The 14,467-nt window shown below is 35.4% G+C and overlaps 1 protein-coding gene across 1 annotated transcript in view; it reads left to right on the top strand.

The window, feature by feature from the left end:
* Nucleotides 1–14,467, top strand: part of LOC111046719 (ras-related protein Rap-2b-like) — a 435,025-nt gene that overhangs the window by 276,114 nt on the left and 144,444 nt on the right.

Consider the following 14,467-nt stretch of genomic DNA (forward strand, 5'->3'; position numbering starts at 1 on the left):
CATCTTCTTTTTGGTCTTCTTCTACCCCCTGTACACTTCAGCCTTTCTCTTATTCTCATTTTTCTCCTTCATACAACCACAATCCACCGGTTGGCTACATTATTTTTTTCTTTTCTGCTACCTGTGACAAGTTCTTCTTATTTTGCATCTTCTTTTCGGTCTTCTTTCACCCCCTGCACGCTTCGAATTTCTCATTTTTCTTCTTCATATTATTAGCCTGCTTCTACTGCCTAGCCCTTATTTTCCATTTCCATCTTCCACTTCTTCTACCTCTCTGTACATTTTAGCCCTCTTTCTCTTCGTATTCTTCCAAATCTTCTTTCCACTTATCTTCTTATTCCTCTTCTTTTCAAGCTTCATCTCTTCTCCTACTTCTCCCAGTTCTACGTCTCCTCTCACTGTTTTCTCTTTTCTTCTTCTTCTTCTTCTGCTTCCTCTCTTCTCCTTCTTCTCCTAGTTCTACGTCTCCTCTCTTTGCTTTCGCTTTTCTTCTTCTTCTTCTTCTTCTTCTTCTTCTACTTTTTTCTCTCATTTTCTTCATATTCTTCTCCATAATATTATTCTCTTCTTTTCCATTACTTTTCTCTCCGTTCCTCTTCTTCACATTTCTTCTATTTTTCCTTATTTTTCACATTCTTCTCCTCCTTCTTGTACTCTTCTCATCTTGTTCTTCCTTCTCCCCTTCCAACTTCTCCTCCTTTATTCACTTATTGTTCTTCTCCTTGCATTGTTTTTCTTCATTTGCTTGTTTTGATCCTTATCATTTCTCTCCTTCTTCTCCATTTCTTTTTGTCAAACGTCCTTCTTTCCCAACTCTTCTACTCCTCTTCCTGGTTTTTGTTGTTGTTCTCCTTCTTCTCCTTCTTTTTCCTCTTCTTCTTCTTCTTCATTTCTTCTACTCTCACTCTCTTCTCATCCCTTTTCTTTACCTCTCCTTTTTACTCCTGCTTCTCTCAATGCCTTCTTCTCCATCCTTCTCAACTCTGAACTCTTCAGTTCAAAATCAGGTGGTTGTCAACTTTTCATATTTTGCAATTTCTATCACCCTCTAACAATCTCACTCTCTCTCTAATAATTTTGTATCTCTCTTTCACAAAATAATTTTGCTTTATTGTAAGCTATTGTATAGAAGTGTATAAGCCAGTATATATTGTAATCTACATAAATAAAGTACTCAATCAACCAATCAATCTCTCTCTCTCTCTCTCTCTCTATCAAACACTCTTTCTCTCTTTCTCTTTCTCTATCTGCCTCTCATTTTCTACATCTCCACTCTTTTCCCCACCCACCGTATCCTTCAGTCCACAGCTTGATGTGATTGGCAAATTCTTTTTTTTCTCTCATTTTCATCAAGATTTCTGTCTCCTCTCCATTCTTCTGCACATTAAATACTCGGATTCACTCCAAATAGTGAACATTGTTTGGATGGTAAGCTCTTTGGTTTCAAATGTAGGAATACTGACAGATTAAAGTGAACCTGACTACTACAGACAACAGATGGTTGGCTTGTTTGAAATTTTCACTTCTTTTTTTGTTTTACGAATTTCAATTCAGGTGCTTTATTTTTGCAGGGGCGACAACGTCGTACGATAGTAATACAGGATGAGCCAGCCAATGGGGCGTAGTCCCTACTCTTTGGTGGTTAGGGGGGGGTCGCTTGTGTCAGAAGACAGGGGTCTGTGTAGCCTCCTCCTAAGGAGGAGGAGGAGGAGGAGAGGAGGAGGAGTGAGGAGTAGTGAGGAGGTGCTTGATGTCCTTGATCTTGAGTGCAAACCATCAGAGGTGATTCCCCTCTGAGATGAGATTGGAGGAAGAAGGAGATCGTATGACCCACCGGTGGAAAGTTACTGCTGCTTGTTATGACATGAAACAGAACGAGAAGAAGAATAAGAAGGAGAAGGAGGAGAAGAGGATGAAGAAGAAGTTAAAAAATCTCACTCTCCCTCTTTGCTCTGTTGCCAGATCGTCTTTTAAAAATGTAGAACTGATAGTCAATTGACAAATATCTCATCTCAATTATGAAAATTTATTATAAAATTATTGAAAAATATCTTATACCAGAAGTATTCGGGGTGAATTACAGCATTTAATAATAATAATAATTGAATATTCAATATAATTTTCAATAATTGAATATTTTCTCCTGTTTTATGTCAATAATCCAATACTTTATTCCTAATTCAATCACCTCAAATATCGGATGGAGATTACTGAGTTATTGCAATTATGCAAATGCTAATGAATTAATAATAATTATTAAAGTAAATCCAAATTAAATGCTAATAACTATTAATCCATTAGCATTTAAAAAATTGTAATATCTCAGTAATATCCATCTGTAGACTGGCTGGCCACTATGGCTTCGTATTAAATGAGCGCTGCTATCCAGAGATTGTTAGTTTGGTGTAAGGGTAAGCATTCCTGACTAGCAATTAGGAGGTACCGGGTTCGATTCCCGGGCTGGCAAATAATTTCTGAATAGTAGCGCTCATCGAATTTCCATCTAGCTATTTACCCTGTTGTCAATATTTGCAGTAGCAGAGGTCTTCGGGGTGATTTGCAGCATTTGATTTGGATTTTCGTTTAATAATAATAATAATTGAAAAATATGATTTCTTTCTTGATGAAATATAATTGATTATTTCAAAGGAGAATGAACAGTTAATATTACATCAATAAACCTGTATCAGCTACCGTCTATAGAAGGCATTGTGAAGACACAGATGAGGCAACGTTTTCCACTATCTTTCTTCACTGCCATTATAACGTGGACCTCACTATAGGATTCTACAGTACATTATTATCTATAGATAGTATTATAGATTCCTTGGGTGCAACCATAACAGATAAAGATGAGAAAGAATATGAAGATGAAGAAAAAGGAGGAGAAAAGGAGGAGAAAAAGGAGAAGAAGAAGAAGAAGAAGAAGAAGAAGAAGAAGAAGAAGAAGAGAAGAAGAAGAAGAAGAAGAAGAAGAAGAAGAGAGAAGAAGAGAGAAGAAGAAGAAGAGAAGAAGAAGAGAAGAAGAAGAAGAAGAAGAAGAAAAGAAGAAGAAGAAGAAGAAGAAGAAGAAGAAGAAGAAGAAGAAGAAGAAGAAGAAGAAGAAGAAGAAGAAGAAGAAGAAAAGAAGAAGAAGAAGAGAAGAAGAAGAAGAAGAAGAAGAAGAGAAGAAGAAGAAGAGAAGAAGAAGAAGAAGAAGAAGAAGAGAAGAGAAGAAGAAGAAGAAGGAAGAAGAAGAAGAAGAAGAAGAAGAAGAAGAAGAAGAGAAGAAGAAGAAGAAAAGAAGAAGAAGAAGAAGAAGAAGAAGAAGAAGAAGAAGACGAAGAAGAAGAAGAAGAAGAAGAAGAGGAAGATCAGTAATGATAGTCAAACTTGTTTCCAGGCCGGTGAGCTTTATGCGAGCTAGATTGGAGATAGCATTCAATATGGTGTGCCCATAAACAATGTGATATGACCTTCATCTCAAAATATATTGCATACATAATTTGAATAAAGTTCATTGTTGAGCAGAATATAGTCGAGATTGATAGATGATAAGAAAATACATTAATCAAATTTCAATAAGTATAAAAGGATAAAACTTTTTTGGAACTTAATTCGTGGAATGACGAGATGAAATTTGAAAACTTTGTAATGTGAAAACAAGATAATATTGGGAGAACATTCTTAATCGATTCCAATCAGAAATTTGATGACATATATATAATGACACTAGCCGTCAGGCTCGCTTCGCTCGCCATATCCGTCTAGCTAGGGGGCTCCGCCCCCTGGACCCCCGACTGGATCGTCCAAGAATGAGATCAGCCGACTCGCTTCGCTCGCCTGCATTTTTCATTTGGGCATTTTTATCATATGTTAGGACAATCCAGTCGGGGGTCCAGACTAAACGGCTGGCTGAATGGATATGGCGAGCGAAGCGAGCCTGACTGCTAGTAAACGGATATGGCGAGCGAAGCGAGCCTGACTGCTAGTAATATAATATTCCCAGGATTGAAGTAGCAGTGCCCAATCAATTTTTCCGCGATAAATGCATTTAAATCTTCAACTTGGTGCCAACCTAACAAAGTCAACTCAACTTAATGCCAACCTGACAAAATTATTAATTTAGTTGCCAGTTAACAACTGTTTCGAAGAGATACTCTATCTAGATTATAGTTCTATAGTAACATATGATATGAAAATTTCAATTATAATTAAGATATTGGGAGAAGAAGAATATACATGCTAAAAGACGAACTTTAAACCCTTAAAAACAACCCTTAGAGTTGAAATATTGCCAAGAGATTTCTTAGTGCGCCTCTAAAGGGCCAACTGAACATACCTACCAAATTTGAACGTTTTTGGTCCGGTAGATTTTTAGTTCTGCGAGTGAGTGAGTGAGTGAGTGAGTGAGTGAGTGAGTGAGTCAGTCAGTCAGTGAGTGAGTGCCATTTCGCTTTTATATATATATAGATGACATTAGTCCTGAACTAAATCCCCCATCTAATGCTGTATAATGAGGTCCACGTTATAATGGCAGTGTTTTATTAGCAATGGTATTGCTATCCTTGTCCAACATTTAACAAAGCGGATAGCGCTATCTCTCTCCTTCTTTGCTCTGTTGTCAGATCGTCTTCTAACAATGTAGAATTGATAATTAATTAACAAAATATTTCATCTCGATTATGTAAATTCATCATAAAATTATTGAAAAAATTATTCCTTGCATGATAAAATATAATTGATTATTTTAAACGAGGATGAGCAATTGATATTACATCAATAAACCTGTATCAGCTACCGTCTATGGAAGGCATTGATTAGACAGAGGTTCGGCAATGTTGTTCTGCTATCTTTCTCTACTGCCATTATAACGTGGACTTCACTTTAGGTCCAGTCATCTCTCAACATAATCCGTCTTATTACCCAGGCACAAGTCTAGAACCCATGTGGGTATCATTCTCATAAAAAAAATCATAATTCGAGAGGGTGAAATAGTTTGGGTTGAATTTGTTGGTACCTCTCATTATTGTGTGAACTGTGTCTAAATCAAAAGATGAATAGGTAGTCTATAAATAGATGAATAGGAAGAATACAGATGAGCCTAATCTGTAGCTGTATACAGACCTGAGCGCTAAGTAATTTTGATTATGTTGAAAAGAAACTAGTATACACATTCATTGAGAATAATTTTTCCTTCATTGTTGTTACCTATTAAAGAACTCTTAAGGTGCGTACAGACTGTCGCTCTGCTCCGCAACCGAACGTCACTCCAGCAGAGCGATTGATGATCGACAGCGAGCAACAGTGGTTCGACCGGGGAACGCGAGAAGATCTAACATCTTCCGTAACGTTCATGATGGGTGCGTGGGCGGTGCGACTGTGGTTCGATGGTGGTACGAGGGCGGTACGAGGGCAGTACGAGGGAGAAGCGTGCTCGGTGCGGGTTGGAAGCACGAATATGTGTACGCAGCTTTAGAGAACCTCTTTAAGAACATTTGAAGAACTCATTACAAGTTATCATTGCAATTGACTTTTGAAGACAGAAGATGGAATTCATGATAATATTCATATCGTACCACACATTATAGTAACAACGATTTTTTACTTTTCTTGCCCTATTACCATAGGTAAGGAAAGTATTACTTTCCAAAAAGATTAAGGTACCTCAATTTCTAAATTTCTATACGATTCAAGGTCCTCTGAGTCTAAAAAAGTGGTTTTTGGTTTTTTGGGAATTGGTCTGTATGTATGTGTGGTGTGTGTGTGTGTGTGTGTGTGTGTGTGTGTGTGTGTGTGTGTGTGTGTGTGTGTGTGTGTGTGTGAGTGTTTGTGCGTCTGTGTACACGATATCTCATCTCCCAATTAACGGAATGACTTGAAATTTGGAACGTAAGGTCCTTACAATATAAGGATCTGACACGAACAATTTCGATCAAATGCAATTCAAGATGGCGGCTAAAATGGCAAAAATGTTGTCAAAAACAGGGTTTTTCGCGATTTTCTCGAGAACGGCTTCAACGATTTTGATCGAAGTTATACCTGAAGTAGTCATTGATAAGCTCTATCAACTGCCACAAGTCCCATATCAATAAAACTCTCAGGAGCTCCGCCTCATCTACGCAAAGTTTGATTTTAGATTCTCAATTATCAGGCTTCAAATACAATTTAAACAAAAACTTTTGAGTGAAGAAAATTGAACATGAGAATCTCTACAATTAATGTTCAGTAACATTTTCACCTGAAATTGAAAATAAGCTCGAAATTCGCGAAAATGTGATTATCCAATTGCAAACTGTTGGCAACTGTTGATTCTATTGAATGATCCACTATGAAGAGATAGCAGACCTCGTTTGTCTCCAGCGTTATTGCCCTGTCACCAGCCTGCTGGCTCAAATCTTTGAATAGTAGACTTGAGATGCGCGGGAACACTAGCGTCAGGTGATCAATTTTCATAACGGCAAGGAAAGTTGTGTGAGTGCGCCACACCAGATTTTTTCTCTTGACTTGTATTATTTAGGGAGTTAATTCATAAGAGTTTAAAAAAACGTATCATTGAACTGTGTTGTAACAGTTCAACTACACATAATCTCCATCTTTCATTCACGTTTACAATAAAACAAATCGTTTAGATTGATAGTCTTCTTCTTCTTCTTTCAAACAGGGATTAGGCTGTTGCCTGTTCCGACTCACATTCAGCTTGTGAAAAGAATTTTAAAAAATTAGTAAAATTTATGAATCAATAACATCAATATAATCTAACCTTATCATCATAAGCATCACTACAATCTACTGTTTTTATTTTATAATAAATATAATGATCATTGCCATCTTTTTCGTGGCCTGCCTATGTCTCTTTTGCCTACCGGTTCATACTTGAAAATTCTGTGAGGAAGCCTATCAGCTGACATTCGTTCCACACGCTCTTTCCATTGCTGACGATAAGATGCAACTCTCTCATTCAGGCAGAAGATATTCAGCTCTCTCCTATATCCTCATTCCTGATGTGATCTCTTCTGTCACAGCCCTTAGTTCTGCGAAGAAATCTCATCTCAGCTGCCTGCACTTTACTCTCAAGTGGCTTTGATGTTATCCACGATTCACTACCGTAGAGTAGTACTGGAGCTGCCATTGTCTTATAAAATTAGATTGAAAGTCACATTGAAATAGATCGAGCCTGGGAATCTATAACACATTATTATCTAGATACGAGTATTATAGATTCCTTGAATGAAATCATAGCTTGATTTGATTCAGTTCACCAGCTATACAAATTTGGTTCAAGCTTGACACCAAGTGGACTCTTTCAAACTCAAAGTGTATGCCTATTCTGAATCAAAGAAGTTTGCTCAAACAACTCTGCTTTTGCAGAAAATCTTCTTTAAAACATAAGATGATGGAGATCTGATGCACAAAATGAGCAGAGAAAGATGAGAAAGAATGTGAAGATGAAGATGATGAAGAAGAAGAAGAAGAAGAAGAAGAAGAAGAAGAAGAAGAAGAAGAAGAAGAAGAAGAAGAGAAGAAGAAGAAGAAGAAGAAGAAGAAGAAGAAGGAGAACAACAACGAAACCCAGGAAGAGAAATAGAAGAGTTGGAAAAGAAGGACGTTCGAAAAAAGAAATGGAGAATAAGGAGAGAAATGAAAAGCATGAAAACAAGCGAATAAAGAAGAGGAGACAAGTGAATGATGAAGAAGAAGAAGAAGAAGAAGAAGAAGAAGAAGAAGAAGAAGAAGAAGAAGAAGAAGAAGAAGAAGGAGGAGAACTTGTGAATAATTATCATCCGTGAAATATCACAGTTTCATGTGTTACATATGATATTTTTTCCAATATTTAAAAATTGTATTATGTTTATTAAGAGGGAAAAGAAGACGAAGAGGGAGAAGAGGGGGAAGAAGAAGCTGGAAGAAGAAGAAGAAGAAGAAGAAGAAGAAGAAGAAGAAGAAGAAGAAGAAAAGGAAGAAGAAGAAGAAGAAGAAGAAGAAGAAAAGGAAGAAGAAGAAGAAGAAGAAGAAGAAAAGGAAGAAGAAGAAGGAGGAGAACTTGTGAATAATTATCATCCGTGAAATATCACAGTTTCATGTGTTACATATGATTTTTTTTCCAATATTTAAAAATTGTATTATGTTTATTAAGAGGGAAAAGAAGACGAAGAGGGAGAAGAGGGGAAGAAGAAGCTGGAAGAAGAAGAAAAAGAAGAAGGAAAAGAAAAAGAAAAAGAAGAAGAAGAAGAAGAAGAAGAAGAAGAAGAAGAATTCAGGATAGATGACAGCATTTAAACTTTGCCCAACAAGTACTATAATATACCCAGAGTTAGAATTCACGCATCACTGGCTATAAACCATGAAGACACCTCTCACATTTTTTTCTCTCATTTTATCTTTCTGCCAGGTTTTCAAAACGATGATAAAATCTAAGACAAGTCTTACAGGCAATCTCTAAGACGAGAAGTGAAACATGCCCTATATGGAGAACAGGCTACGCCCAAAAATGTGTAACTTAGATAAGATGATCTTCGTTGCAAAAAATAATTGAAACACCTTTGATTTTGAATTATCGATCACTATCAGAGAGAAGTATAACCTTTCACATGTTACAACGAGGACTATATCATATATCATAATATACAATTTGTCATGCATCATATATATTGTATCATATATATATTATATTAAAGCGAAATGGCACTCACTCACTGACTGACTGACTCACTCACTCACTCATTCGCAGAACTAAAAATCAACCGGACCAAAAACGTTCAAATTTGGTAGGTATGTTCAGTTGGCCCTTTAGAGGCGCACTAAGAACGGATTTTGGAAAAATTTCCAAAGACACGCCCAAAATCTGCATTTTCCCAGCGCCTTTATCGAGAAAAAATGAACAGAAAATGTTCAAATTTACTACAGAAGCTCAGCTAGGGTGTAATAATGTTTTGTTAGAAGGAATTTGCAATAACGTCAAAGATACGCCCAAAATTAGAGTTTATCCAGCGGTTTTTTGCTTTTCTCTGATTTATCGAGAACAAATGAACAGTAATTATTCAAATTTAGTACAGAAGCTAAGCTAGGGTGTAATAATGTTGTGTTAGTACGAATTTGAAATAACGCCAAAGATACGCCCAAAATTAGCGTTTTTTTGCGTTTTCTCAGTTCTTTCATCAAGTAATAGGCAGAAAATGTTCAAATTTTAGACAGAGGTTTAGGTAGTTGTGATGAGATGACTTTAATATTTCATCAAAGATACGCCCAAAATCAGCGTTTTTCTCAGCTTTTCTGCGTTTTCTCAGTACTTTGACTTTCTGATGGAATGAAGCATGCTCAAATGAAAAATGCAGGTGAGCGATGCGAGCCCGCTGATCTCATTCCTGGACGATCCAGTCGGGGAGCCAGGGGGCGGAGCCCCCTTGCCAGACGGATATGGCGAGCGAAGTGAGCCTGACGGCTAGTCTTCAATATAATATAGGCAAGAATTGGCTCATACATGTAGGGGATAGGAAATTCACGAATGACGCATCATCACGTCTCAACTACTCAACTTATTAACTTGTAATTTTGCATATAGATTCTTGATTTACTGAGGATTCTTATAGACCTGCTTAAAATCTTCAATATTCCAGTACGTCAGGTTTTCAGGTTGTCAAGTTTCCAATTATTAGACACTTTTGGAGCACGGATATCTGCTAGTCTATATTATAGAATAATTATTAAAATAATTTATAAAATAATAATTATAAAATAATTTTATCTCACTAAAAAGATAAGCTTTTTTAAAGCTTACTATGTAGCTGAAAATCGCCTATATTGTAACACAAAGTAGGCTATATTATAGCTATAGTATGCTATTATTGCATACAGCATATTATAATATAGTGAGGTCCACGATATAATGGCAATATTCGATTAACAATGGTTCTTGACGAATAAAATATTATTCATTAGTCCAATGAACAGTTAATCATATAACATCAGATATGCAGGTATCGGCTATCCTCTTTAGAAGACAAAGAAGAGAAACGGCAACTCTGTCCTCCTATCTTTCTCCACTGCCATCATACGTAGCTTGAGCCTCACTATATACTTCTCGTCTTTTACTTTCCTTGCCCTATTACCATAGGTAAGGAAAGTATTGCTATCCAAAAAAAATTAAGGTACCCTAATTTCAAGTTTTCTATACGTTTCAAGGTCCCCTGAGTCCAAAAACATGATTTTTGGGTGTTGGTCTGTGTGTGTGTGTGTATGTGTGTATATGTGTGTATGTCTGTGAACACGATAACTCCATTCCTAATTAACCGATTGACTTGAAATTTTAAACTTAAGGTCCTTATACCATAAGGATCCGACAACAAGAAATTCAATAAAATTCAATTCAAGATGGCGGGAAAAATGGCGGATAATTACTAAAAACCCATGTTTTTCACGTTTTTCTCGAAAACGGCTCTAACGATTTTCTTCAAATTTATACCATGGATTTATGAGCCCTATTTATGAGCCCTATCAACTGACATGAGTCTTATTTCTGAGAAAATTCCAGGAGCTCCGTAATATTCTTGAGAAAAATGGCGGATAATGACTAAAAACCATGTTTTTCACGGTTTTCTCGAAAACGGCTTCAACGATTTTCTTCAAATTTATACCATAGATAGCTATTCATAAGCCCCATCAACTGACATGAGTCTCATTTCTGAGAAAATTGCAGGAGCTCCGTTATATTCTTGAGAAAAACGGCGGATAATTACTTACAAACCATGTTTTTCACGATTTTCTCAAAAATGACCGATTTTTTTCAAATTCATACCCTGTATAGTTATTTATCAGCTCTATCAACTGGCATGAGTCTTCTTTCTGGGAAACTAATGGGGGGTCCACCCCATCCTTGAGAAATGGACTTTGTAACCACCTTCTCGTGCATGAGGTAGGTAGGTAGGTAGAGCAGTTCATAAAAAGAACACAAAGTCGAGATATTTCATCTGTAGAACAGCTGTTTTGACGACTTTTAAAAGAAGTCATTGAATTTCACAACTTACACAAAGGAAAAAGTACTCTGAAAACAATTATATATACATATATACAGAAGTCTGATCGTAGTTTCAAATAATTATGTTGCCGCCAATCGGCATTATGTTATTTCCCTAAATTATTCAAGTTTAAGAACGGGGCTTACAGTTCAATGAGCAAGGAAAGTTGTGTGAGTGTACCACACCAAATTTTTCTTGTGTGAAAATGAATAATGTACTCCTATTTCACAGTATATCTCTATACAATAATTTATATACATGTCAGTTCAAGTATATCTGTATTGTGATTTGTGAATGTATATATGAAGTATATGATTTTGCATATAACTTAATCAAAAGTTTATCTTAACAAGCAATCTGGACGGAACTGACACTTGGAGTTATTCGATTTAGTCATGCCTATTATTCAACTCGAGTCTCTCCAATTTGGAGTTAATTTTTTAAGCTCCGATCCAGGCTCTAGAGTTGATATTTTTCACGGCTCTTATTCTATCTGGAATGGGAAATCTTTTGATAGGTGCGGAGGTGAGGACTTTTGAAATTTTAATCCTCAAACTATCCTTGAAAAAGCTGTGGAGTTGAAAATTGTGTTCCAAACTTTTCCCTCTATAATCTTTCGTCAACTATTCTTTCCTTAATTATCATCATAGTATTATGGATTATATCAACAATATTCTCCTTTTCTTTTACAGCTCATAGTCATGATTCATAGACCTTATTCTGTTGTTCCTATCACAAACTAATATCTGGAATGTCTGGACTATCTGAATATCTGGACTATTTGGAATGGGAGATCTTCTTGAAATGACCACGTAATATACACTGTGAAATGCCATTGCTAAAAACTATTTTTGTTACATTTCTGAATTTTGAAAACTAGATTCAAATTGACTGTAAAAACTTGAAAGCTTCAAATTTACTGTAATCTTGTATACCATTTACAAATTTGTATTGTGAAATATCAATGTAAGAATAAAGAAACCAATGTACTCTTTTCAAACTTCATTTTATTTTCTAACTAGCAGGTTAATCATACTCCGTGAGTGTTCAATTGAAAACTTCATGAACTGAAAACTTCACCTACCGAGATCTTGACAAATTTTAAATAGACCTTTAACCATCTCTGGTAATTTGAAAATCAACATGCAAAATTTGAAGTTAATCAGTTGAGTAGTTGGGACGTGATGATGCGTCATTCGTAAATCTCGTATCTCGTACTTGTATAAGCCAGTTCATTCCTTAATTATATCATAGTATTATATAGATTATTATATCTACACTAATCTCCTTTTTCTGATACAGTTCCTAATCATGTTTCACAAACCTCATTCTGTTATTCCTTCCACAAACTAATACTGTGGATATCTGTTCATGAATACTCTGATAACAGTTATCAAATACTCTCGTTACTCTCGAAACGAATATCGTATGTTATTAGAAAGGGTTTCTATGTAGCTATTACCTCTTTACGCTGATACTCCTAAATAAATTGACACTGATAAGTTAATGCAGATACTGTGTCATCCACTTGAAATGGAGCATAAAAAGTATTAAAATTATAGTGAGGTCCACGTTATAATGGCAGTGGAGAAAGGTAGAGGAACAGCATAGCCTGTACTCTGCCTTGCCACTGCCTTCTATAGAAGTTATCTCATACCGGTTTTTCTGATATTAACTGTTCATTCTTGTAGAAAATAATCAATAATAAAAAGTATGTTTTTCAATGACCTAATAGTGAAATTCTGTAATTTAGATTGAACCAGTGCAACTATGCAAATACATTGAACTGTTTTAAGGAGTTCTGTTTTAAGAGCTTATAATAAGCTTCCTGCACATTTAAAAGAGCTAGAAGTTGGTAACTTCAAAAGAGCCATAAAAAGATGTTAATAGAAATATTTCCATGTAGAAAAGAGGAGTTTCTAATTTGAGGGTATTTTGTTTGATGTTTGTATGCTTGTGTTTGTATTTTTATTTCTATGAATGTAGCCTAAATACTTTTATTTACCATGTTTAATCTATGACGATGCTATGCATTTGTATAAATGTTTTCTGCAATAAAGAAATCATGAATCTTGAATCTATTATGTTAATTATATGTACGTTAATAAACTGGCAACGTTGCAGAGCTACAAAAGAATAGCACCATCTGCTTTGTGTATTGATAGACAAGGATAGCAACACTGATGTTAATCAAATACTGACATTATAACGTAGACCTCACTATAGATACGGTACCTTAAAACTCTCTGGATTTATCATCATTAGTATTATAATCATTTAATATATGAAAATGAATCTGTGTTTGTTAGTTTGTTTGTTCCCTATAGACTCGAAAACTACTTGACAGAACGGCATGAAACTTTGAGGATATGTTAACCATAACATGGTATGATATGTTAACATATGATATGTATGATTAGCATTTATGATTTGTATGAAGTAACATTTGATATGGTATGATATGTTGTACAGGATATGTTAACATGTTGTGTGAATATTGACGATGGTTTCTGACCAGAAATTTTAATAGGGGGGCTGATAAAAATTATTTATCAATCCATTTTAAAGACCTATGTTTTCAAAAGTTTCGGCCTAGCGCCCAGCAAAGAACGGAAACATTACCATGATTCAAGATCATGTTGTGTGATCATGGCATCTAAAGTTACCAGCTGTATATAATTAAAGCGTCACCCAGTGATAAATTATGTACTGGTTAACTGGTATTTAAACGGTTGTTTGGAGTTGAAGTTAGTGTAGTTAGTGTGTGATTGGTACTAGCTAAAGATAATCGATCCATAGAACACCTAAACAAATAATTATCACTCCCCTATCATTGAGAAACTGGAAAATGTTGGAAAGAGATTATTCACCTCATAAAAGAGAGTTGTTCATATTGCATTCATTGAAGAATGACAGACTTATTTCCTTTTTTTTTTAATTTAGCATAGATTATATTCATCCTAAAATGGGAGATGAAAAGAATATGGAATTCTGTGTAATTCATCGTACATCGCATATTCCCTGGGCCATGTATTGACAATCAACAACTACTGTATGAAAACAATCCATCTTTGAAACACTGATTCAACCTATCTATTTTTTCTTTTAATTCAACACTTTACTGATAGATATTACTACCAATTGATTGAGAAGAATATGTTTTCGGAATAATAAATGCTGCATCTTTAAGCACATAGAAAGTATTGAGATGTAAATGAAAATATTGATTGTCAGATAAATTTCATGATTCACCAAATATAGTGAAGTGTGACATGAGATACATTGACGTCTTGGCGGTACGAAGTTCGCCGGGTAAGCTAGTTTAATATAGAAATACAAATCTCTCTACCCTTCTTGAATTATTTTATCACATGTTTTGGATATTCATGCTATTCTCATTCAATATACACTATAATTGACTCTAGTATCATTATTATCTAATATTAGGGAAAACAAACGAGGTAAATGAGATT

The sequence above is a fragment of the Nilaparvata lugens genome, chromosome 10 (genome assembly GCF_014356525.2).
Source record: "Nilaparvata lugens isolate BPH chromosome 10, ASM1435652v1, whole genome shotgun sequence".
Classification (NCBI taxonomy): Eukaryota; Metazoa; Arthropoda; class Insecta; order Hemiptera; family Delphacidae; genus Nilaparvata; species Nilaparvata lugens.